Source organism: Triticum urartu, chromosome 5A, assembly GCF_056163025.1.
Source record: "Triticum urartu cultivar PI428250 chromosome 5A, HENAU_Tu73, whole genome shotgun sequence".
Classification (NCBI taxonomy): Eukaryota; Viridiplantae; Streptophyta; class Magnoliopsida; order Poales; family Poaceae; genus Triticum; species Triticum urartu.
Genome location: NC_141877.1, coordinates 399,488,217 through 399,512,785, shown reverse-complemented (window position 1 = coordinate 399,512,785; position 24,569 = coordinate 399,488,217). Strand labels below are relative to the sequence as shown.

Below are 24,569 nucleotides of genomic sequence, written 5' to 3'. Positions count from 1 at the left end.
GATGCCCCGGAAGGCATCCCCTCTTTCGTCTACTTCCATCGGTAACTTTACTTGGAGCTATATTTTTATTCACCACATGATATGTGTTTTGCTTGGAGCGTCTTGTATGATTTGAGTCTTTGCTTATTAGTTTACCACAATCATCCTTGCTGTACACACCTTTTGAGAGAGCCATACATGATTTGGAATTTGTTAGAATACTCTATGTGCTTCACTTATATCTTTTGAGTTATATAGTTTTGCTCTAGTACTTCACTTATATCTTTTAGAGCACGGTGGTGGATTTGTTTTATAGAAACTATTGATCTCTCATGCTTCACTTATATTATTTTGAGAGTCTTAAATAGGATGGTAATTTTATTAAATAATCCTAATATGCTAGGTATTCAAGATTAGTAAAAAAAATCTTATGAGTGTTTTGAATACTAAGAGAAGTTTGATGCTTGATGATTGTTTTGAGATATGGAGGTAATAATATCAAAGTCGTGCTAGTTGAGTAGTTGTGAATTTGAGAAATGCTTGTGTTGAAGTTTGCAAGCCCCGTAGCATGCACGTATGGTAAACGTTATGTAACAAATTTGAAACATGAGGTGTTTTTTGATTGTCCTCCTTATGAGTGGCGGTCGGGGACGAGCGATGGTCGTTTCCTACCAATCTATCCCCCTAGGAGCATGCGCGTAGTGCTTGGTTTTTGATGACTTGTAGATTTTTTCAATAAGTATGTGAGTTCTTTATAACTAATGTTGAGTCTATGGATTATACACACTCTCACCCTTCCATCATTGCTTGCCTCTTCGGTACCGTGCATTGCCCTTTCTCACATTAAGAGTTGGTGCAAACTTCGCCGGTGCATCCAAACCCCGTGATATGATACGCTCTTTCACACATAAACCTCCTTATATCTTGCTCAAAACAGCCACCATACCTACCTATTATGGCATTTCCATAGCCATTCCAAGATATATTGCCATGCAACTTTCCACCATTCTGTTTATCATGACACATTCATCATTGTCATATTGCTTAGCATGATCATGTAGTTGACATAGTATTTGTGGCAAAGCCACCGTTCATAATTCTTTCATACATGTCACTCTTGGTTCATTGCATATCCTGGTACACTGCCGGAGGCATTCATATAGAGTCATCTTTTGTTCTAGCATCGAGTTGTAATCATTGAATTGTAAATAAATAGAAGTGTGATGATCATCATTTTCTAGAGCATTGTCCCAAGTGAGGAATTAAAAAAAGGGAGAGAAGTCCCAAAAAAAAGAAAAAGAGAGAAGGGACAATGCTACTATCCTTTGCCACACTTGTGCTTCAAAGTAGCACCATAATCTTCATGATAGAGAGTCTTTTGTTTTGTCACTTTCATATACTAGTGGGAATTTTTCATTATAGAACTTGCCTTGTATATTCCAACAATGGGCCTCCTCAAGTGCCCTAGGTCTTCGTGAGCAAGCAAGTTGGATGGACACCCACTTAGTTTCTTTTGTTGAGCTTTCATACATTTATAGCTCTAGTGCATCTGTTGCATGGCAATCCCTACTCCTTGCATTAACATCAATCGATGGGCATCTCCATAGCCCATTGATTAGCCTCGTTGATGTGAGACTTTCTCCTTTTTTGTCTTCTCCACATAACCCCCATCATCATATTCTATTCCACCCATAGTGTTATGTCCATGGCTCGCGCTCATATATTGCATGAAAGTTTGTAGGTTTGAGATTACTAAAGTATGAAACAATTTCTTGGCTTGTCATTGGGGTTGTGCATGATGAGAGCGTTCTTGTGTGATAAAAATGGAGCATGACTAAACTATATGATTTTGTAGGGATGAACTTTCTTTGGCCATGTTATTTTGAGAAGACATAATTGCTTAGTTAGTATGCTTGAAGTATTATTATTTTTATGTCAATATGAACTTTTATCTTGAATCTTTCGGATCTGAATATTCATACCACAATTAAGAAGAATAACATTAAAATTATGCCAAGTAGCACTTCACATGAAAAATTATCTTTTTTATCATTTACCTACTCGAGGACGAGCATGAATTAAGCTTGGGGATGCTTGATACGTCTCCAACGTATCTATAATTTTTGATTGCTCCATGCTATATTATCTACTGTTTTGGACATTATTGGGCTTTATTATCCACTTTTATATCATTTTTGGGACTAACCTATTAACTGGAGGCCCAGCCCAGAATTGCGGTTTTTTGCCTATTTCAGAGTTTCGCAGAAAAGGAATTTCAAATGGAGTCCAAACGGAATGAAACCTTCGGGAACGTGATTTTTGGAACGAACAAGACCCAGGAGACTTGGACCCTACGTCAAGCAACCAGGCGCGCCCTCCACCCTCGTGGGCCCCCTGTTGCTCCACCGACATACTCCTTCCTCCTATATATACCTACGTACCCCCAAACGATCAGATACGGAGCCAAAAACCTAATTCCACCGCCGCAACCTTCTGTATCCACGAGATCCCATCTTGGGACCTGTTCCGGAGCTCCGCCGGAGGGGGCATCCATCACGGAGGGCTTCTACATCAACACCATAGCCTCTCTGATGAAGTGTGAGTAGTTTACCTCAGACCTTCGGGTCCATAGTTATTAGCTAGATGACTTCTTCTCTCTTTTTGGATATCAATACAATGTTCTCCCCCTCTCTTGTGGAGATCTATTCGATGTAATCTTCTTTTTGCGGTGTGTTTGTTGAGACCGATGAATTGTGGGTTTATGATCAAGATTATCTATGAACAATATTTGAATCTTCTCTGAATTCTTTTATGTATGATTGGTTATCTTTGCAAGTCTCTTCGAATTATCAGTTTGGTTTGGCCTACTAGATTGATCTTTCTTGCAATGGGAGAAGTGCTTAGCTTTGGGTTCAATCTTGTGGTGTCCTTTCCCAGTGACAGTAGGGGCAGCAAGGCACGTATTGTATTGTTGCCATCGAGGATAACAAGATGGTTTTTTTTATCATATTGCATGAATTTATCCCTCTACATCATGTCATCTTGCTTAAGGTGTTACTCTGTTTTCTTGAACTTAATACTCTAGATGCATCCTAGATAGCGGTCGATGAGTGGAGTAATAGTAGTAGATGCAGGCAGGAGTCGGTCTACTTGTCTCGGACGTGATGCCTATATACATGATCATGCCTAGATATTCTCATAACTATGCTCAATTCTGTCAATTGCTCAACAGTAATTCGTTCACCCACCGTAAGATACTTATGCTCTTGAGAGAAGCCACTAGTGAAACCTATGGCCCCCGGGTCTATCTTCATCATATTAATCTTCCAATACTTAGTTATTTCCTTTGATTTTTACTTTGCTTTTATTTTACTTTGCATCTTTATCACAAAAATACCAAAAATATTATCCTATCATATCTATTAGATCTCACTCTCGTAGGTGATTGTGAAGGGATTGACAACCCCTTATCGCATTGGTTGCGAGGAGTTATTTGTTTTGTGCAGGTACGAGGGACTCGCGCGTAGCCTCCTACTGGATTGATACCTTGGTTCTCAAAAACTGAGGGAAATACTTACGCTACTTTGTTGCATCATCCTTTCCTCTTCAAGGAAATCCAACGCATTGCTCAAGAGGTAGCATCCTCCATTGCTGCAACAGAGCAGTCATTTTGAATAAGAAGTCAGACGTCTGGTTAGGGAAAGAGTGCTTAATGGCAGACTTACTACAGGTAGTCTAAATGGACTAACAGGGCACGACAAAAGGGAACCAAAACACACGGCAAAATTGACCAGAGATATTTGCAGTAAGATCAAAGTCATCAAAGATATCCGGGTGCTAGTTGACATTCAACCACAACCAAACTCAACTCTAGAAAAATATCACAAGCATATATCTAACAAGAATATGTTTCATGTCTTCATTCTCTCCACAAAGAGAATATGTTGTGTCAGTTGTACCATTACACTTAAGAATCTGGTCACCAGAGAGAACACGCTGACGCCGCCGAATGGTTTTCCATAGAAAGATTCTAATTTAAGAGGAATGTGATGTACCGCCCTCGATGCGGCTATATCTCCCACGTGTCGAAGCACGACTTAGAGGCATAACCGCATTGAAAGCAATGTCGCAAGTGAGGTAATCTTCACACAACCCATATAATACATAAGGGAAAGAGATACATAGCTGGCTTACAATCGCCACTCCACACAAATACATGAATAAAGCATTACATCAACCAGATACAATCAAGGTCCGACTACGGAACCAAAATAAAAGAAGACTACCCCAAATGCTACACAGATCCCCGATCGACCCCAACTGGGCTCCACTACTGATCAACTGGAAACGGAACAACAAAACGAACACGAACTTCATCGAGCTCCTCCTTAAGCTCGGTTGCGTCACCTGCTCGGTAACATCGGCACCTGCAAACTGGTTTTGGAAGTATCTGTGAGCCACGGGGACTCAGCAATCTCACACCCTCGCGATCAAGACTATTTAAGCTTATAGGTAGGGTAAAAGTATGAGGTGGAGCTGCAGAAAGCGACTAGCATATATGGTGGCTAACATATTCGCAAAAGAGAGCGAGAAGAGAAGGCAAAAGCACGGTCGAACAACTATGATCAAGAAGTGATCCTAGAGCAACCTACATCAAACATTACTCCAACACCGTTTTCACTTCCCAGACTCCACCGGAAAGAGACCATCACGGTTACACACGCGGTTGATGTATTTTAATTAAGGTCAACTTCAGGTTTTCTACAATCAGACATTAACAAATTCCCATCTGCCCATAACCACGGGCACGGCTTTCGAAAGTTCATAACCCTGCAGGGGTGTACCAACTTAGCCCATCACAAGCTCTCACGGTCAACGAAGGATATTCCTTCTAGCGGGAAGACCCGATCAGACTCGGAATCCCGGTTACAAGACATTTCGACAATGGTAAAACAAGACCAGCAAAGCCACCCGAATGTGCCGACAAATCCCGATAGGAGCTGCACATATCTCTTTCTCAGGGCACACCGGATTGTCTAAGGTTCCGGTAGGCCAGCCCAGAGTTGCCCCTGGTGGCCACCGGCAGCTGACAGGTTGGACCAACACTCAGAGGAGCACTGGCCCGGGGGTTTAAATAAAGATGACCCTTGAGTCTTTAGAACCCAAGGGAAAGAAAAGGCTAGGTGGCGAATGGTAAAACCAATGTTGGGCCTTGCTGGAGGAGTTTTATTCAAGGCGAATTGTCAAGGGGTTCCCATTATAACCCAACCGCGTAAGGAACGCAAAATCCGGGAACATAACACCGATATGACGGAAACTAGGGTGGCAAGAGTGGAACAAAACACCAGGCATAAGGCCGAGCCTTCCACCCTTTACCAAGTATATAGATGCATTAGTTAGATAAGAGATATTGTGATATCCCAACAAGTGAACATGTTCCAACAAGGAACAACATCTCCATGCTTCAACAAGGAACAAACTTCAATCTTCACCTGCAACTAGCAACGCTATAAGAGGGGCTGAGCAAAGCGGTAACATAGCCAAACAACGGTTTGCTAGGACAAGGTGGGTTAGAGGCTTGGTTCAACAATATAGGAGGCATGATAAGCAAGTGGTCGGTATCGCAGCATATGCATAGCAAAAGAGCGAGCAACTAGCAAGCAAAGATAGAAGTGATTTCGAGGGTATGGTCATCTTGCCTGAAATCCCGCAAGGAAGAAGAACGAGTCCATGAAGAAGTCAAAGGGACATAGACGAACGGGTCCTCACAAACACGACATTACCGGAACCAACCCGAAGAAGCAACACCGGAAAGAAGCACACAACATAGTAAACAACCGACACATGAACATGGTATGATATGCGGGATGCGGTATGTGATGCATATGCATGATTTGGAAAGGAATGATTGAACCTAGCCTCAACTTGGAAATCCAAGAGTGCCACTGGAAAGGTGAGGTGATTTCGGTTGAAATCGATATAAAGATCACCGGAATCGGATGCACGGTTTGGAAATGGCAAGCAAAACAAGTATGGCACCGGTCTGCGATAAACAGCAAGTAGCCATCTAAATGCATCAAGTTAAATATGCTACAACACTCAAACAAGGCAACAAAATACATAGTAGGAATACACTCAAGAAGCTTAACAAAAGATGACACTGAGCTACGGCTAAATCATCCATTAACAAGTTCAAACAAGCATGGCAAAAGAGCAGATGATAACAGGTTTCAGACTTAGTGAAATTAACACAAGTCTGGAATTTATCATCGGGAAGCACACTTTAGAGCATGAAAACTACATGCTACAGGAACTTAACATGTCAAAGCAAGGCATGGAATGAAGCTACTCAAAGAACTTAACAAAAGTCCCTTAGTGACCTTGAGCCAAAAGGGATCATAAAATACAATTGCAAGCATGTGAACATCGCAAAAACATAAGCAGATTCAGACTTAGTGAAAAACTGGAGCATGCAAAACAGTTAACGATTAGGCATGTTTACGAGCTCGATGCACTCACTACAGAGCATGGCATGACAAACTAAGAATACACCCATCAAGAAGACATGGCATAGAAGCTAGACATGGCAAGAACAACATCATAGCATGCACGGATCAATAGCAACATCCTCGGCAAAATCGCTAAACATGTCAACAATCTGCCAGGATTCACGATATAGCAAAAGTAGAGCTCGATTGACTCAAGCTAGGGTGCTCCATAAATGAAAACAAAGACATGGATGGATAGAGCACCACGATGTTAACAAATCATCCTTACTGATCATCCTCAAAAGAGGCATGTATCACTAGGAAACAACATGAACATATGGCATAACGACAAAATCAGGACAAGGACTTAGTGAAAAACTAAGTCCCTAAAATCAGCATTACCGATTACGCTACTTTGCAAGCTTGTGCTAGTCACCACACATATCACAAAAATACATGGCAAACACCTCTGTAAAGATGGCATGGCATATACAAAAACACATGAAGAGCTCAGGGTCATAGCATGCACACATAAATCATGGCAAAAATGACAAAATGCCATTTGCTGAAACAGATCTGACAAATTACTCACATAGCCCTCTTCCAACAGCATTTCGGGCATCAAGATGAGCTCAAATGAAAATTATGCAATGAGATGAAATGATGTACTCGTCGAGACGAACATTTTGATATGCTACACGCACGAATCGGGGCAACGGTGATAGAGTTATGATGCGATGAAAAGTGCACAAAAATTACTGAGATCTGGGGACTTAGCCATATCACCTCGCGGAAAAAGTCAACCTGAGACGAGACGGAGCGGGACGGAGGGATCCGGGTCGCGGGACGGTGTGTTTGGATCGGGCACCCGGTGGATCTCGTCCACCCCCGACGAGAACTCACCGGAGTTGGCCGGAGGGACGCCGGAGACGGAGAAGGAGGCGCGGGGGCTCGCCGGAGTTGCCCCGGGCAGCGGATCCGGCGACCCAAGGCGGCGGCGCAGCTGAGGTCCGGCGGCGGAGACGGGCGGCGGCGAGGTCGCGTGGTGGAGGCGGCGGCCGGCGGCGAGCGCAGCGGCGAGGAGGCGTAGCGGCGACGGGACGGCGCGCGGTGGAGTCGGCGGCGGCGCGGGGAAGGCGCTCAGGTGGCGGCGGTCGGGCCAGGCGCGGGGCACGTGGTCGGGCCTGGCGGGCCAGCCGTGGGCCCGCAGGGCCGCGGCGGCGCGGGGGAGAGAGAGGACGCGCGGCAAGGTGACGTGGAGGGCGTCGGTTGGTTGCGGCGGCGGGGTGAGCGACGTGGCGCGACGCCATTGGACGGAGGGACGTGGCTGGCGGACATGTCCGGCGCGGAGATGTATGTCCGGTGGCGCGAGGACGAAGGGATCTAGGGTTAGGGGCGAAATAGACCCGGGGTTGAAATGGAGGGATCTATTTATAGAGGTAGAGGGAACTAGGAGAGTCCAAATGAGGTGCGATTTTCGGCCACGCGATCGTGATCGAACGACCGAGATGATGGAGGAGGTTTAGGTGTGGTTTGGGCCAAATTGGAAGGGTGTTGGGCTGCAACACGCACGAGGCCTTTACTGTCCCTCGGTTAACCGTTGGAGTATCAAACGAAGTCCAAATGGCACGAAACTTGACAGGCGGTCTACCGGTGGTAAACCAAGGCCACATGACAACTCTCGGTCCAATCCGAAAACGTTCAACACCCGCACACGAAAAGAGGTAGAAAGAGACACCGGGTGACATAGGAGCGCCGGATTGCAAAACGGACAACGGGGAAAATGCTCGGATGCATGAGACGAACATGTATGCAAAAGAAATGCACATGATGACATGATATGCAATGCATGACACGCAAGCAAAGATAAGGCAACAACAGCGAATAACTGGAGGACACCTGGCACATCGGTCTCGGGGCGTTACATGTGATCCCTCCACACTCCTTGAAACTTGTTCGAGTGTTGCCCTTGCACAAGCCTAGTATAAAGAGACTTGATCAAAAACTTGTCAGAAGCAGGATGGAGACAAACCATGGGATCTTTAGTCGACAAGAGCAAAGGAAAAGTGTAAGAAATATGCCCAAGAGGTAATCATGTGATGATGTTATTTTCATATGTATTCATGAATTATTTGTATTGTCCTTCGGCATCATCACCAATATGTATCAATAAGTATGATGATTGTTCTAATGGTCCCTAGTTGATAAGGTTACTCATTTGCTTACTATGTTTCATAAGTCATGGGCATAGAAATACCAACCGACAGTATGGACTCATGGATGGGGTTCACTGAGTCGGACAGATCCCCATTGAAATGCAACAAGATATTGTCATTTGTTTGTCTTAGTCACATTATATGCCATGTTCTACAGCTAACATCCTCGCTTGTTCTTGGGATGAGGATTGACTGACTTATGGTCTATCAAACGCTACTCCATAACTACATAGTTATTAAGTTACCTTTCGGGCTATACATGGTTGGTCGAGATCGGATTCGACCCTCCGACTTGGTTTTGATATTCAATGGGCCCTCCTGAGTGATCAATTTCGGAAAGCATAGTCATGCGATTTGTGTTAAGTGTTAGCCTAGTTCGGAAATCTGTATCATAGCTAGAGAGAGGTTGAGTTGCCAACAAGGGTGAGAAGTACTCATCTTGAGCTTGACAACACGTACAAGGAGGCAAAAGAAATAATGCATATGACACATTGTCAAGGTTCATCAATATGACTTTGTGCACACTTGGAAGTTGGCACGTTCTGCTAGGAGACGCAACCAGTTATCGACTCAGACCGTGTCCATGTATATGTGAACCTATTGGGTTTCACACTTAAGAGACACGAACCCACTCGGATTGGATCCGAGTGGAATTGGGTGTAGAGTCCTAATGGACCTCAAGTGTTGAGCACATCCCAGGCGTTTATAGAAGTGGAGGGCGAGACCTTGGAAAAAGTTCGACAATCCCATGAGCTAGCCGTCAAAACTTCCATGCCCACGTCATGGGATCATATCTAATAGTCCATCACCCGACACTCCTTCCTACACGTGCGAATACCTTGGAGGCATTGCACCTGTGATGCTAGGATGAACCATTCGAGGGCGCCATAAGGAAATGTTTGAGGGATTTGCGAGGAGGAGACAACAAGCGCGCATGCCAACTCTCCTCCCATTCTCGTGACTGCATGTATAATGATAAAACCAGATCCCGTGATCTATCTTCCAGGTGGATCAACGACAAGAGGATCATCAACTAGGAAATACTTGGCTTTAAGCAACTCTCCCTAGATAGAGCCGAGGGCATCATGGTAAATATCTTACCCCCACTTCATAATAAGGCATTTGTTCATGATGGAGGTGTTAATGATGCCCAACCCCTTAAGATTCTTAGTTTTGCACATAAGCTTCCATTTAATCATCATATACTTCATCCTATTATCAACAGAGTTTCAAAAGAAAGCACTGCGATGTTTGTTGAGTCTTGAGTGACCTCGAGAGCCAGTAGAAGCCCACGGTGCACATGGGAAGACTGGAAAGGCAAGAGTTAATGAAGGCTCACTTTAAACACCCCCCCCCCCCCCCCCCCCCCGGTTATTATAGGTACCCCTCCAGAGGGCCTCAAGTTTTGCTCAATACGAATGAAATTTGCTGCTTTAAGCTTTATCAACAACAGGGGTACAAAAGAAACATATATGGGAAGGAGCCGAGCTTACAATTCAAATGATTAGCTACACGATTTTGTTTAGCAGCGGGCAACCCATAACGATCGATTTGCTTGTGCTGAGGTTAATCTTGAGACTAGACATGGCCTAGAGAAGGATAAAATTAAGGTTTGCAAGGTGCGTATCGTGTTTCTCAATGAGAATAATGATGTCATCGTTCCCATTCAAGGCCCCATTTGGAGTTATACATCGACGATACTAGGCTGAATTATGAATCGGCCATGTGGATTAGTCCATGGATTATTCATATCTTTATTTTTTCCACCCTCACATTCACACTTGTCACAGTGGAGTAACTTCAGCAGTAACATCGAGTCCAACTCAGCAAATTTGATTATGTGCCAATGAGTTAATGAGGAGAGATGTAGTTGTAGTAACTTAGCTAGTTACTGGAACATCACATGTGCCAATGCAATATGAGTCTATAACCTAATAAATGAAGCTTTGCATGTTACCACGCTTATGTTACTACCCACTACTGTATGAAGATAGTAACATAGTCTAAGGATATGTGTATGTTATTATTATATGTTACTCTTCATTATGGCTAGTCTCAAAGCTCCGTTTGGAGTTTTGAAACTCGATGCCTGTTTCTCTCTTCTATAGTAATGAAAAGGCAGCGCTCCGGCCGGTTGCTCGAAAACAAACATGCATGTTGATGCTCATGTGCACTTTTAAGGAATAGCTTCGTCGATGATCACTCAATCATGAGAATAAATTCCACATTTAATTGGTTATTTTATTCAATAAAATATTGTTATGGGCATATACAATCTAGTCGACTCAGGAATTGCTATTCCTCAGTAATAACTATCTGATAAAGGTCTTCTCACCAATTTATATTTGCACGAATCTTGATTCTACATCACATAGTTCTTGTGGATGACATAGAAATAATTATTTCCCAGTCACATGACATGATGAGAAAGACCAGAACCAATAACAAATCCGCAGAATCATCCGATATACGTAACCAGATACCAAAGTTCCATGTTGACATTGATCTTTATTCGCACAAAACATCACACCTAGCTATTTTACAATAGGTTTCGGGACTTGCTACATTGCTCATATTTCTTCATTGCACATAACTACTTGCCACCAACGTGTGCCCTGCTAGCCTTGTCTGTCGGCTGCCCAGACAGCTCGCTAATCATCTCCTCCACCATTTTCCACGACGAACCACCTGCGGACATGGCGTGTTGTGCCTGCCCCGCCAGAACCGCCGCGTTCTTCACCGCCGACACCCTTGTCTCCCCTAACATTATCTCCCTCACCGCCCTCGAAACCTCCTCACCCTTGACCAACCCTCCGGTAGACCTGACCCTGACACCGACCTTAAGTTCATCAACAACCAGCTTCGCGTTGAGAGGTTGGTCAAACATCATTGGCCACACCGCCAATGGCACGCCGGCGCACATGCTCTCCAGCACCGAGTTCCATCCGCAGTGGCTTAGGAATCCTCTCACGCAGTCGTGCTGGAGGATGGCCGGTTGGTCCACCCACCCTCCCGTTACCATGCCCCTTCCTTGGACGCGCTCGTGGAATCCTATGCCGAGGTCAGAACTATCGTCCCGCACGGCCCACAGGAAGTTCACCTCTGCCCCTTCCAGCCCTCGCGCCACCTCCTTGAGCTGCTCGTCCGACACCGCCAACAGCGTCCCGAGCGCGACGAAGAGCACGGACTGGCCGGCGGCTGCCTTCTCGTCCAGCCACCGCAGCCATGAGGGCTTGGAGTTATGGACTTCGCCGACGACGGTGGAAGAAGGTTGCCGGGCTAGGCACAAGGGGCCGATGGGCCAGGCCCTGGGCCCGACGTGCCGGTCCCAGTGATCGATGTAGCTGCTCTCGAGGTGGTGGAAGGTGTTCATGATCACGCCGCGGCTCCCGGCGACCGCCATCGCCATCTTTGCGTCGAGGACTATCGCCGGCAGGGGCAGCGGGGGGATATCGGCCAGCAGGAACTGGACGTGAGGGAACTCCGGCACCGTGTAGGTGCCCGTGGCGCCGCCTGTAGCGTCGCACTGCGGAGGCCCACATCCTGGCTTGTCGCGCACGAACGCCTCTCGCATCACGTGCGCGAACGCGGATGTTCCCAGGAACGACAGCCTCGGGACACCGAGCGCGCCGGCCGACTCTCCGGCCCAGTACAGGAACCCGTCGGCGACGAGCAGGCTGGCGGCGGGACGCATGGCCGCGAGCGCCTCCTCGAAGCGCGGCCGCAGCCCCGTCGTGGCCTCTGCGAAGGCGGCGAAGGAGGACGCCGACGCAATACCCTCGACGTTCTCCGCACCCTGCGAAGCGCGGCCGTCCCCGTCCGGGAACGGGAGCTCGACCACGTCGACGTCGTCGGGCAGAGCGGCACGTACGAAGGCCGCGTTGCCCGGGGTGGTGAAGAAGGTCACGGTGGCGAGGCGCCGGCGTAGTAGGAGGTGCGCCAGGTGGGTGAGCGGGACGGTGTGGCCTCTCGCCATGAACGGGAAGATGGCAACGTGAGGGAGCTCACGGCCGGCATCATCACATGGAAGGGCAGCAGTAGGAGCCATGCTTCTCTGCTTTGCTTCAGCGCCTTGGAATGGGTGTGGTGGTCTGTACCGACTACACTATTATATCAGTCCGCTGTATACATAGAGGAGGGAGAACCCGCAAATTGTCACCCCACTGTCATCAAAATAAGGGCGTCTTTGACCAAACCAGCAAATTTGACCCTCATAGCTGGCAAACTTCGCTGAATTACGAACGGTTTCTATAGCAAGTTTAGTTGTAGTGGGGTGACAATTTGTTGACAAATATGGTATTTCGCGGTAGAGAAGACATTTAGAAAAAATGCCAACATTCACCAGTTAGCATTATCGAAATTTAATTGCTCAACCATCTTTTTCAGACCTTAAATTCTTAAATATGAGAAGTTAAAATATGTGGAGCTAATGGAACTCTCAAACTTAACTCCTCAAATGAACTAGACCCCACATGAAAGTATCTCCTCCTCTTCCTCTTCTTCCTACATTCTTCTTCTTTCCATGAAGTAAACGCCGACTTCTCGTTACTAGATAATGTCCATGAGCTAGCTCAGACCTAAAATTGATGCTCCCAAAAAGTAATTTAATAAAGGCTCACCTTGAGTGGTAGTCGAGAAAGTAGGCAAAATTCATCCTCCAGGAGTCCAGGTCCATGTCTTGGCCGCTTCTGAATTTGAATGGGCTCTTCCCCTCATCCTTCTCCGAGTGGCGGGATGGTGGGGTCTGTAATGCAAGGATTCACAAAAAAAACGATAGGAGACATTGGCCACCTTCCTTTGCAAGTTTTCTTCATTTAGGCAAAAAATTCCTAGGTGCTCCTCCGTACATGGTGTAGCTTTAGTCTGGCCGGGGACGAGGGGAGGAGTGCCGCCAGGCTAGGACAAGGAAAAGGAGGGTTGCCATGGTCGGAGATGATAAAGACAAAAAAGTGAAGACATTTTTTTGTCGGTTTCTTCCCAGAATCTCATCGGAATTTGTCGGCCGAAAGTTGGCGGGGCTAAAAAGATGTTGGCCGGTATGTGGGGTGGTCACCAGAGGCAAGAAACACAATGGGGTGGTGCCGGCATGGAGTCGGCCAAGCAAGATAGAAAGGCGGGCGCGTGAGGGAAAGGGAATCTTTTGCTAAAAGTTACCCTTAGCTGCTGAAAAAATAGCAGTTAAAACATTAGTGGTTCGACTAGCTATAATTGAACTCCTCAAAATTGATTTCTTCTGAACAATTAAGTATTTTTGAAGGTTCAATTAGGATGCCCTTGCATGTGGTGTTCACAACAACAAACAACCCATTGTCTTTGAAACTCTCAGGGTGAAATAGTTAGCACATTCTATACTAAGATCCCAGTTGATCATGTTTCCTTCTTTCCTTGTCAGCAGCACGGGTCCACCCCGCCTCCGATGGCCTTTGGGCTATGGAGGTGAGGACTACCTCGCTCCCCAACCCCCTGTCAGTGGGAGGGACCCTGCAGTGATGAATGCGCAGAGGCTTATGGCATTTGGGTACAACCGCCAGAAAACAGTTGCGTGGGGTATGTTTAACCAGTTTGGCTGGCGTGTGAATAGCAAATTACATAGGTGAGCTATGTAATCTTGTTGCTGACATTGAGGTCGTGTACTGCCGTAAACCTTATGGTATTTGGGACTTGGGTGTATGTTTAATTAATAAAATGGTTGTGTGTATTGCTTGATGCAGAGGCAGGGATTTTCCCTCTTTTCAGAGAAAGAAAAGAAAAGGACGATTGTCTTCATTGACGATATTTGTTGCTCTGGTGCGCTTGTCCTATAGGGCCTTAGCGTGACAACTTTCTGATTATCTACTACAACATGGTTTGCTCGACTTTGGTGAAGGTGGGGCAATGGTGACGACGCCCCTTCGGCTCGTCTTTGTGCTTGTAGTCGTTGTTAGGTGGTCCAAGGACCTGGTGTAACTCCGGTGTTCTTTGTTGTACTAAACATGATTGAGTATGAATAGATAAGAAGTTTCTAAAAAATCTCTGCACTATGTTTGATTGATGAAAGTTCCTTCTTCCAAAGAAAGAAAACTAGCAATAGTTTGCTAACTTAAGCACAAACGTTAGGCTGGTTATAGTGGGGAGTAATTTATACTAGTGTCATGCATATGACATTCGTCTAAGTTACTATCTTCAAAGTATAAAATAATATAATAATAGTGTCATAGATGGTATCATTTATTAACTCGTAGACTCATCTTGTCTTGTGAAGCGCTATGCTACAGTAATATATTATGTTACCACTTCTCATTAACTATCTACCACATAAGCAAAACAAATTTGAAGTGTGTTATGTTACTTACTCCCACTGTGACACTATCCCTTATATTTGACGGAGCACTCGTACTCTCGTAGCCGCCGCATAGCTATCTTGACATTATGAGAAACTTGTACATCATTGTTTTATTACCCACTGGATTTAAATACAAGGGCCGCTGTCTTGTCGTCATTAGTTGACAATGTGTTGCACTGATTGCGCGTATGTCCTGGACGACGGAGGCTGTGACACAGAACGATTTGATATCATACTTACTCCTACAACGCTGCAGCAGCGTGGAGCCGAAGGGCACTGAATTAGCCTGTACCGGGGCCGTCGTCGTCCTGAAACTTTTTTTCGAAATGGAGGTAAAAGAATTGCCTTATCAATTAATTAAGAAAAAGAGAATTGCCTGATTAATGTACGGGAAACCGGGTTAAAACCGATACAATCAGATCATAATTGGGTTACTCACCAATCATGACCCCACGGGCACACGTGCAACCCGCCAAACCTTTCTAACACACAATAACTCCTCATGCTTGTACACCACAATTTTAAACCCGGCAATAACATCCCAACAAAAGATAGTGAGCCACGCCGAAACCACAATGACGACCCGAACCGTGAGGATGAGCCGAGGGACCGGGAATCATCCATTAAGCAGCTGCGGGCGTCTTACCTATGGCGCCACTCTTTTTGCCTTTGCACCTTAGTGACTTCTCCTTCACTATACCAGTCCGAGGGCAATCACTCATCTTGTATTTGCCCTTGAATGTCGTTCCCGTCAGGAGGCAAGCAATCGCCCTTCCAGTTCCAGGGCTAATAGCATGCACGCTAGCGAGCAAGTCACAAAGCTCTTTTGCAAAGAGAGCATTGAGATTATCCGTCGGCGGGGGTGGAATGGGTGCAGAAGCCACATGTGAGCGCGCAGGCGAGTTCACCTCACTCGACTCACATGTCAAGGTTATATGTTGCAATCAAGTTTCAGGACGACCATGTGTGTCGTCCTGAAACTTGATTGCAACATATAACCTCTGTTCATTTTTATAAAATGTTTTAAACATTCAGACACTGTTTAAAATAGTACAAAGCAAGCTGTTTGAAACGTCTTATAAAAATAAACGGAAGGAGTAATTGTCACTGAATTGTTTACCTGCTGCACCGAGCAGGTCGATCCACCATGCACTGATCCATGACATTACCACAGCGTCAGCATCGTGGGTGCAATTCTTTGGCTCACGAGCTTGCTGCTTTGGCCAGAAGACAATGTGACCAACAGATGATTGCCGACGTCCCCACGAGCCTCCGCTCCTTACGCAATCGAAGTGTAGTGTGCCTCTTGAGTGATTTGTTATTACTGTTGTACTAAAAAATATAGCATCACAAAGATTTTCTTGGTTTGGAAATCAAGTACTCCCTCTCTTTTAGTTTATAAGGCTCAATTCAAAAAATTGTAATTTGCAAAATTATTCAATCAATGCGCTCATTTTTCTCTAAAAAATGTGTTTACCAACGTATTAATTACAATGCATGCATGTGTGACCAAAAACTTATGTACATACATTGATGAATTTTCTCTTGCCTGCAACAATTTAATGCACCTTGAAATTTGAATACATTGGAGTATGTGATAGAAAGCAATAAAATTGAGACAAAATGGAAAAGTGAAAATTTTGAGATGAGTCGGCTGATTGTAATGAGGAGTATCATATACTAGTATCATCCATATGATATTAGTGTATGATACTATATCCGTAATGCAAAGTATCATATGTTGGTATCATAGAGTATTATATTTATTGTCATGCATGACACAAAGTAGCACATCATTTAATATGATATGCTATCATGATATGATACTCAAGCATCTATTTTTTCATTTAATTCTATGCCATCTTATCAAAATTGCTTAGTTGGTATGCATGATACTACCTATGATACTACCATAAGGTTGGTCGTAACGGCGAGTATCATATACTAGTGTCATGCATATGATACTAGTGTCTGATACTATATCCATAGTGCATAGTATCATAAGTTAGTACTATCATATCTAACTTCATTTATTGACATGCATGACACATAGTAGCACACCATTTAATATGATACGGTATCATGATATGATACTCAATCTTCTATTTCTTCATTTAATTCTATGCCATTTTATTAGATTTGTCTAGTTGGCATGCATGATACTACCTATGATACTACCATTACGATCATTACAAAAGATCTCCTCTTAAAAAATACTCCCTCCTTTCCGGTTTATACGGCTTATCTCAAAATTTTAGGGTCTGTTTGGTTCCCAGCCACACTTTGCCACACCTAATCTTAGGCAAGTTTGACCAAGTTAGGTAAGTGTTTGGTTCTAGCCACACCTAAGGCAAGATTTTTTTTATGAGTAGTGAACCCCACATGTCATAGACATAAAAAGTCTGTCAAGATTCCCTTAGGCAAGCCAAAATGTGGCTAACAATTTGAGCAACTCAACTAAGACAAGTGTGGCAAGTGTGGCAAAAATTATGTGGCAATATATGGCAAAGATAGTCACAATACAAACAGCCCCTTAGTTTTTCCATTTTATAAGGCTCAATTTGGTTGGTCTCCATCACATGTTCAGACTTCAAGGTGCATTAAATCATTGCATGCAAGTATTAAGAGAAAACTGACCAATGCATGCACTTTATGCATGCATGCATTGCAATTAATGCATTCGTAAACATAATTTTTTGAGGAAAACAAAAGCATTAATTGAGTGCTTTTGCAAACTACAAAAAATATTCCACCACTCATTATCTACCTTGGTTAGTGAGATTTTTGAATTGAGACTTATAAACCGGAAAGGAGGGAGTATTGAGAAAACTTTTATTAGTCAGACCATTTATCCAATCAACGATCATGGGATCTTAAATTGTTAGTTTATAGTCACTTAGTAGTTATAGGCAGATTACAGTCATTTTTTGAAAGGAATGCCAATTACGTATGCTTTTAGTCGTTCATGAGGAATTCAACCCAGGTGATTAGTGTGTACATTGACTCCCCTAACCAAGTGAGCTAACTTACTGTTCAAAAATAATCACCTGTTGCCATTTTATAATAACTAGGTTGCCGCATGACTGAATATTACTCTCCATGAATGCAGGGTGTCTCCAGGAGTTCGGTCCCGGTGCAAAGTGGAAAATGAGGCTCCAAAATTTGGAAAAATAAATGACTAAAGAACTAATATAACCGAACTTTAGTTTGAAGAAGATGCTATCTTCGTGATCTTAGATGCGTGACAGTTCAAACAACTAGGCAACTATTGTCCCCCAACCAATTCGATGCAAAGTAAATATTTTTTTTCTTGAAAAGGGGTTAAAACCCCGGCCTTTGCATCAATCGATACATGCGGCCATTTTTATTTATTATTTCATCAAGGTCTAACAAAAACATACATCAAACCATCCGAAGTCACCACTCACACCTATAAAACTCGATAATGTGAAGTGCCGTGACGCCCGGATAATTAAGCTACAGTAACCCTCTGCTAATGATGCCACGCCACTTCGATTACTGTTGATTAAACTCGCGTTGATTCAAAACTGCTTCGAATTTCAAATTTAAAATAAAGTCAAACGGGAAAAGTCTTCAAAAGTCAAAACAAAAATGTTCTAAATGTAGCAAGTAGTTCATAATAAATATTGGAGGAGAAATCACACTCTTATAAAGTAGTCAAATGCATAATAATAAATACAATAGTGGTAAAACTATTAATTAAATACTCGTAAATTAATAAACAAATACAAACTACTTTCTAAAATGTGCTAAATTGTTTGTGGCACTGGAATATTTAGTAAAACTAATTCAGGGACTATTGTTGTATTTTATTTAAACTAAAATATATTAAGGTTAGAAGAAAAGAAAATAGAAAACAAAAGCAAACAAAAAAAGAACAAAAGACCAACTCCCCCCCCCCCTCGCTGGGCCGTGAGGCCCAGCTGGCCAAGAGGCCACCAGGCCGGCCCACCCCCAGCCTACACCTAACCCCTCCCCCCCCTTGACCTAACTGTTGCACCTCACACACACCCCACGATCCCCACTCTCCCTCGTTCCCTCTCCGCGTCGTCACCCACGACACACACACACACGCAGACGCACAGAGGAGGGGCGCCCCCTATTCGATCCCTTCCACCCGGCACCCCGCGCCTGAGGACTGCCATCGCTCCACTGGGGCTGCAGCCAACCGGCGATGAGCACCGCCACCCCCGGCCTCCTCCGCACCTCTCCTGTCCCTCGCGCGATGCCCGCCTGGAGCCGCGGCCGCTCCCCGTCCCCGGCGATGCGTCCCCGACTCCTCCCCGAGCCCCGCTGCCTCGAACCCTACACCCTCCCTGTGAGCGCCCTCTTCTCCTTCGCACGACCACGTCGATGCACGCCGTCCGCGTCCTCCCGTTACCGCGCCCGGTGCCCCGCTTAGTGCACGACCTGGTCGCGCCCTCGCGCGCGCACGTCCGCCCGAGGCGCGCCTCTCTCCCAACTAGCTATCGTTGTCGCACCGTGTCACTGCTCACCCTGCCTGCTGCCATGGCCGCGTCCTCCTGTCGCCCCGTCGCCGTGCACCTTGGCCACCGTCCGCGCCCGGACGCGCCCTCGCAACGTGCTCGCCGCGCCCGGTTGCGTGTGTCGCGCGCCCCTCGCACATCCAAGCCTAGCATCCGATCGTGCCTCTTCCCCCTGCTCCTTGTTACGAACTGCGGCTGTTGCTGCTGCGTTGCGTCGCTGCCGCCGGCAGCTCATCCCAGCCGCGCCCGCCTTTGGTCGCCACCGCTCCGCCCACGCCTACCACTGCCCTTGCCGCTCGGCTCCGCCCACCACCGCTCCGCGTTGAGCGCCGCGGCCGCCGCCCATGCCCGCGGCCGCCAACTGCTGCGTCGCCTCTCCCCTGCACCCGTGCGTCGCCTCGTTTCCCTCCCTCCGGTCGGACGAACCCGCCTCGCCGTGGTCTCGCCCATATCCCCTCAGGCGGTCGGCGTCGCCGTGCCTGTGGCTGGCGCCCAGCCCCGTATTGACCTGGGCGGGCTAGCGCCCGTAACCCGCCTATGCCCGCTAGGCCGATGGGCCAATGACATGAGGGGCCCATGCCCTAGAACGTTTATTAAAAAAAGAAAATAATAACAAAAGAAAAATAAGAATAAATAAAATTTTAAAAATTAATTAAGTAAGTAATTAACTTAATTAATTATGTTTAATTAACCTAATTAACTAACTAACCTAATCAACTAATGTTAATTAATTAAATAGCCTATGACATGTAGGACCCACGCGTCAGTTTGACCAAGTCAATTGATTGTTGATTGCTGACATCATGATGACGTTAGCGAACACTTTTCTGAATAATGTTGATTTAAAATAATTAAATAAATTCTAAAAATGATTAAATCTTTTAAAAATTAATATAAAATAAACAGTAGCTCGGATGGGAAAACTTTGTACATGAAAGTTGCTCAGAACGACGAGACGAATCCGGATACGCAGCCCATTCGTCCGCCACACATCCCTAGCATAGCGGGCACACAATTTTCCCCCTCCGATTCATCTGTCCAAAAATGCGAAACACCAGGGATATTTTCCCGGATGTTTCCCCCCTTCACCGGTATCACCTCATATCATGTTAGGGCACACCTAGCACCGTTACCTGTCATGCCATGCATCGATATGCATCTGTTTGCGTTGTATTCATTGTTTCTTCCCCCTCTTCTCTCCGATAGACTACGAGACTGACGCCGCTGCTGGTGCCCCGATCGACTACGTTGTTGACGACCCCTCCTTCTTGCCAGAGCAACCAGGCAAGCCCCCCCTTGATCACCAGATATCGCCTATTCTTCTCTCTACTGCTTGCATTAGAGTAGTGTAGCATGTTACTACTTTTCGTTAATCCTATTCTGATGCATAGTCTGTCATTGTTGCTACAGTTGTTGATACCTTACGTGCAATCCTAAATGCTTAGTATAGAATGCTAGTTTCTCATTAGTGGCCCTACATTCTTGCCTGTCTGCCGTGCTATACTATCGGGCCGTGATCACTAGCAAGGTGATCACGGGTATATACCTATATACATATACATGATACATGTGATGACTAAAGACGGGTCGGCTCGTGGAGTACCCGCGAGTGATTCACGGATTGGGGGCTGAAAGGACCTTTGTCCCGACGGCCCTCTGGGTGGATCTTTGTGGCGGAGCGATAGGGCAGGTTGAGCCCACCCAGGAGAGAGGTGGGCCTGGCCCTGATCGGCGTTTGCGGTTACTTCAAAATAACACGCTTAACGAGATCTTGGTATTTGATCTGAGTCTGGCCACTGGCCTATACGCACTAACCAACTACACGGGGACAGTTATGGGCACTCGACGTCGTGGTATCATCCGAAGCCTTTGTGACGTCAGCGACTGAGCGGTGCGCGCTGGGTTGGACCACGTAACGCAACTTGCTTTGTAATGGAGGTTGCTAGGTCTGCTCACCGGCCACGTACGCAACGTGCAGGTGTGCAATGGGCGATGGGCCCAGACCCCTGCGCCATAGGATTTAGACCAGCGTGCTGACCTCTCTGTTGTGCCTAGGTAGGGCTGCGACGTGTTGATCTTTCGAGGCCGGGCATGACCCAGAAAAGTGTGTCCGGACAAAGGGGATCGAGCATGCTGGGAAATGTGGTGCACCCCTGCAGGGAGGTTGATCTATTCGAATAGCCGTGTCCCTCGATAAAAGGACGACCCGGAGTTGTACCTTGACCTTATGACAACTAGAACCAGATACTTAATAAAACACACCCTTCCAAGTGCCAGATACAACCGGTGATCGCTCTCTCACAGGGCGACGAGGGGAGGATCACCGGGTAGGGTTATGCTATGCGATGTTACTTGGTTAACTTACCATCTACTCTCTTCTCCTGCTTCAAGATGGAAGCTGCCAGAAGCGTAGTCTTCGATAGGACTAGCTATCCCCCTCTTATTCTGGCATTCTGCAGTTCAGTCCACATATACTACCCATTTCATTGATACCAATGCATATGTAGTAGCTCCTTGCTTGCGAGTACTTTGGATGAGTACTCACGGTTGTTTTGCTCCCCCTTTTCTTCTTTCTATCCCCGGTTGTTGCGACCAAACGTTGCAGTCCAGGAGCCAGACGCCACTGTCGATGATGACTGCTACTACTTGGGAGGTGCCTACTACTACGTGTAGGCCGCTGACGACGACCAGGAGTAGTTTAGGACGATCCCAGGAAGGAGGCATGCGCCTCTTTCGATCTGTATCCCAGTTTGTGCTAGCCTTCTTAAGGCAAACTTATTTAACTTATGTCTGTACTCAGATATTGTTGCTTCCGCTGACTCGTCTATGATCGAGCTATTGTATTCGAGCCCTCGAGGCCCCTGGCTTGTAATATGATGCTTGTATGACTTATTTTATCTTTAGAGTTGTATTGTGATATCTTCCCGTGAGTCCCTGATCTTGATCGTACACGTTTGCGTGTATGATTAGTGTACGATTGAATCGGGGGCGTCACAAGTTGGTATCAGAGCTGACTGCCTATAGGAATCCCCCTTCCACACTCCTTGGCCGAAGTTGAGTCTAGTCAATGAAAATTGTTTTACTAACATGGCTGTGCGGCCTATGGGCCCACGTCGCCATTTGGTGGTATTATGATCTTTTATTCCTCGTCTATACTCTGGGACTCTGATCTCTCTTCTATTCGGGTTAAATGATTTTTGCTAAATCTAACATTAGGATCTCGTGATCACTTTCACCCGGGGAGCACCTTATTACTGATGATCGTCTGTTGCACCAGAAGATTTTGAAGATACTCTATGATGTTCTCTCGAGACTTTGTGCCATCGCTTTTGCAATTCCCTTCCATCGATAAACACCTATGGATAACTATGCACACTTGCCATTCTTACATTCATTCCCCATTGATCTTGTTATTACAAGATACCCCGGAATTCTCTTTATTGTTCCGAGAATACTTTGTGCCTACTGCCTTGCAGTTCCTTGCCACATGAATACCCCTATGGATAATTTCTCACGCTTACCGAGTATCCGCTCATCCCAGTTGATTCATGTATTTCAGAACAGTCTTCGAAATACCATTCGATCTTCCGAAAATCCTGAGCAACCTATTGCTCTTGAAATTATTGCTTGCTTGCATTATGGTTAATCCCATAAGTTAGGTAATCTTATTGGCATCCTTAGTCATTATCATTTTGAGTTTGTTGAATCAATATGTTGTGAATGCTCGCAATCCTTAATCAGATCCTTCATTTCGTCCTTCCGGCTCAAATGTCATTTTAAACATGAGCTGGATCTCGACCAATCAAATTGCATCAATTGTACCCCTAAGGCTACTCAACTTATCCATCCCTAATCAGAGCATTGATTCTGATCCCTTGTCTTGGAATTCATAATTCCTTTGCATTTGAGCTTTAAGTTAGTCAGTTGTTTCTATAATCTGATCTCCTGGCATTCTTTCTTCCCCTGGTTGAGTACCGATGCTCACATCGGGTCCCTTGTGGACCACCAGACCCTTCGTCCGATTTTATCCAACAATGTCCTTCATATTCAATAAGCTTGTGAGCCTTCCCTTGGATACATAATGCCTTTGGTAAATTGTACCCTCTGCTTTCTCAAGCCTGCTCTACTATCGAGCTTGTATAAATTACTCCTAAAAGTTTGTGGTATATGTTCCTAAGAGGCCCTGATGGGTTGAACCTATGCCTTTTCTAATCTGTGTTAACCCGGAAACTACTACGGGTCATACTCTACTATTGATATGGCAGATAAAACTTCAACACTACAACTTCGTCGAAGGCGAGAAGTGAATGAAAGGTTATGCATTAGAGAAGTGGGAGTCGACCTTGAACTTTGTGTTCATGCCCATGGACACGATGTAGATCCTATCATGGACGCTTCTTGTAATAATAACTATTTTCTTGATATAATATCCATTGGTATCGGTGAATTGATCCTTTGCAATTTTGGTTCCGACCATATGTTCTTCTTTGATCCCATTTCTCGGGCAAGTTTAAGCACTTGTCTTGTGTGGATCAATACACCAGTCCAACCTTTACTTTGATCTACCGTCGAGTACTACACAACCTTCTTCTTGTAGACGTTGTTGGGCCTCCAAGTGCAGAGGTTTGTAGGACAGTAGCAAATTTCCTTCAAGTGGATGACCTAAGGTTTATCAATCCGTGGGAGGCGTAGGATGAAGATGGTCTCTCTCAAGCAACCCTACAACCAAATAACAGAGTCTCTTGTGTCTCCAACACACCCAATACAATGGTAAATTGTATAGGTGCACTAGTTCGGCGAAGAGATGGTAATACAAGTGGCATATGGATAGTAGATAAAGGTTTTGTAATCTGAAAATATAAAAACAGCAAGGTAACTAATGATAAAAGTGAGCACAAACGGTATTGCAATGCGTTGAAATAAGGCCTAGGGTTCATACTTTCACTAGTGCAAGTTCTCTCAACAATAATAACATAATTGGATCACATAACTATCCCTCAACATGCAATAAAGAGTCACTCCAAAGTCACTAATAGCGGAGAACGAACGAAGAGAT

At 45.4% G+C, this 24,569-nt stretch overlaps 1 pseudogene; it reads right to left on the bottom strand.

Annotated features, from left to right (window-relative positions):
- Positions 1 to 11,161: 11,161 nt before the first annotated feature.
- On the bottom strand, positions 11,162 to 12,841 carry LOC125556059 (UDP-glycosyltransferase 90A1 pseudogene; annotated as a pseudogene).
- Between the last annotated feature and the right edge of the window lie 11,728 nt (positions 12,842 to 24,569).